General features: G+C 35.2%; 1 long non-coding RNA gene across 1 annotated transcript in view; it reads right to left on the bottom strand.

Annotated features, from left to right (window-relative positions):
- Positions 1–1,477: 1,477 nt before the first annotated feature.
- LOC306989594 overlaps positions 1,478–3,049 on the bottom strand; it is a 17,677-nt gene continuing 16,105 nt past the window's right edge. Inside the window, exon 4 of the long non-coding RNA XR_013795670.1 lies at positions 1,478–3,049. This exon is cut by the window's right edge and continues 606 nt beyond it. This is a non-coding gene — a long non-coding RNA (uncharacterized lncRNA).

Below are 3,049 nucleotides of genomic sequence, written 5' to 3'. Positions count from 1 at the left end.
ATATTTCAAAAAGTGTCATGTCTTTCCTCCCTCTTTTTTTTTTCCCTGAGACTTTCTCTCTTTTTTTCTTATTGTTACACACTGATATGTCACATTGTTGTTGAAATGAAATGCAACACTTCCCGAGGTTGTGCTTTCCTTGTTTTGCGGTGTCACCTACAGCTGACATGTTGAGTTTTTAGCTCAGCGTCTCTGTGCCGCTCACCGCTCACTTTGATGGCGAGAGGTGCGTGAGTCCAGAGAGGCCGGCAGTCACGGCTCTGTTTTCATCTGCTCGAGGTTTATGTGCATTTACAAGCTCTGGACTCGTACAGGTGAAGAGCTGCTCACCGGAGCGTTCAACTGTTTCTTTGTTTCCCACCAATTTAAGCAATAACTCATGGAGTCTCATCTCAGCCTCAAAGCATGGTGGATTACAGTATAATGTAATGTACAGGATCTCATTTATGTGTCACAAGCACATTAAATAAGTCAGAGTTTTCTTTGAGTTAAGATGGTAACAATTATATTTCCATCTCATTAATTTACCAGTAACACCATTTCCACAACAAAATCCCTTAGGTGTCATCTAAAAACAATAAAATGTTAGAACAATGCAATGCGTAGAAGATCCCTTCAAGACATGTTTATATTATAATATGTTATAATATGTCATATTATATTGGATGTGGCATCAATATCTAATTTATTGTTATTTTGTGTTTTTTATAATAGTTTTTTTATATTTATTATTTGTATTGAAATATTTATATAAAAAAGTATGTCTGTCTTGAGCATTCATTTTATAATTATTAGTATTATTGGTTAATACTTTATTTTAAGGTGATGTAGTAAGATTTTACTTGCTCAAATAACTACTGATTCATATTAAATAACTACATGTACTTACTATGTATTGGTACATGTAAACATGTATGAGTTATGGCTTGGGTTTGGTTTAGAGTTAGTTACTTGTAAGTATGCATAATCTACTGTTATTACTACAGTAAGTGTGTGTAAGTCACCTTATTATAAAGTGTTAGGTTATTTATTTTTTTATTATTAATCCATTTTCCAATCTGCTTGCATACAGTATGTAGGGTCACGAAATTATTGTTATTATTAATACATTTTTCAAACCACTAGTTATAGGGTCACAGTATTATTATTATTTGCATTTTTATATTCATATTTTATCTTTCATTTACATTACTTGTTCTTTATACAATTGATAATAATAATAAAAAATAAAACAAATAAAAAACATTTTCCAATCCAAAGATGCAAAATCAAATTTTACGTTTGGATATGTGCATTTATAAATTGAACCGAAGAAGAAATGATCAATACATATTAAATTTCAAGATGTCAAAAGAAAACGTCAAAAGAGAACATTAGAACCAATGATCGACTTCCATCTATACTGTATAAATATAAGAAGTTTACATAATCACTTCAAAACCATAGAACAATTTAAACACATGCAGGTCTCTGTTAAATAAAAAGAATTTACATTTTAAATGTCTGAATCTAACATCCTTTGAAACGTGTAAGGAAAATGACATCCAGCTCTGTCTTTCTTTGTCATTTTCACTTTCATTTCTTTCCCTTTTTTCTTTCTCTCTTTGGATAATGAATGACCAGCGGTGTCCCATCTCATGCAGAAATCATGTTCCATCATCCCGAGCTTTTCCCAGCTCAAGAAGGAAAACTAGATTTGTGAAGAGTCTGACAATATAGCTAATATTCATTTTCTTTTCCAGAGCCATGTGACTAAGAATGTTTAGATTGAGCAAATAGCTTTTTTTATTATACTTCTTTAGGAATGTAAGAATTTTTAAAAGAGAGAAAGAGAAGTGAATCATTTTGCAGGACTGTTCGCATGGTTTAAAAAATTTAAGCAAAGACCTTGAAAAATGCAACTCTTTTCCCTTTAAAAATCAAAATCATCCAGAACATAAAACGCTGAGTTTAAGAGCAGAAATTGATGGAGAGTTTAAGACTGTCAGCATGTATTTAAGTATTAATTTGCTAGATTGATTTATTGATTGAATGTTGGTGATAATGACTACCTTTTGGCAAACGGTAAATCTCTTGAAGTTTATACGATCAATTAAAAGAATGCATAAAAAAAAAAACGTTACAGCAGAAATATAGAGTGACAAAATAAAGCAAAAATGAGAGCTTAAAAAAATGGCACATGCAAAAAAAAACTGCATAGATCTTCATAATTCAGCTCTTTCTTTGCGTAAGAAACCTAATTAAAACAGATCCTGTGATTATATTTCTCTTAACCTGATAATGTGCTCTCAGTGATTAACCTCAGAGTAACACAGGGCGCTAAACTAACTCATCTGAGTGTTTACTTTGAGTTAAACTGCTGTCGCACTGCTGATGTGTGTCTGCAATGTTTGAGGGAAATCATTGCTGATACTGTAAAAAGTATGAATTTATGTGTAGTTTCTCCATTTGAACATTTCTCTTCTTCAAAGTCTTTGTCTTGAGCTCTCAACTGGGGGCAGAGCTGGCGATATGTGTGGCATTAGAGCGCCACCATCTGGCCATCAGCGGCACTGCAGAAACCACCAAGCTCTTCTAGGTTATGCACAGATTATGCTCTATTTACTTAGCAAAACAGCCAATATGTTAAAATCACCGCATGCCGTTCTGCTGGGATGTCTGGGGGTCGGGGGCTGTTAAGGAAGGAGCGAAAAACAATAGCCAGTGTTTGGTTTCTTGTCACCTCTCGTTTAAAACACTCAGGGCTTGGATGCCTTGATATCCATCATAATGCAACTTTAATGGAGGAGGCCAGGCCTGCTCTGCCAGAGTCACAGTGGTTGCTGGGGGCTAAAGAGCCCAAATGAGGGGCCTGTCGTGGGGCTTTACCTCCATTGGCTATGCGCAGGAATAAGTGTGCCAATCGATCGCGGCAGTAGGTTGATGGGCGCGTGTCGTTTTGATGGATACGACTGTACCGAGAGGGGAGGTGTGGTGTGTATATATGAAAAAAGAAGCCCAGATTGCTTGACGATGGACCTGAAAAGATTTCCAGAGAAACGCAGAGAGT

The sequence above is a fragment of the Phoxinus phoxinus genome, assembly GCF_949152265.1.
Source record: "Phoxinus phoxinus genome assembly, chromosome: 21".
NCBI lineage: Eukaryota > Metazoa > Chordata > Actinopteri > Cypriniformes > Leuciscidae > Phoxinus > Phoxinus phoxinus.
Note: the sequence above shows the minus strand (reverse complement) of the source record. Positions and strands in the feature narration are given on the sequence as shown.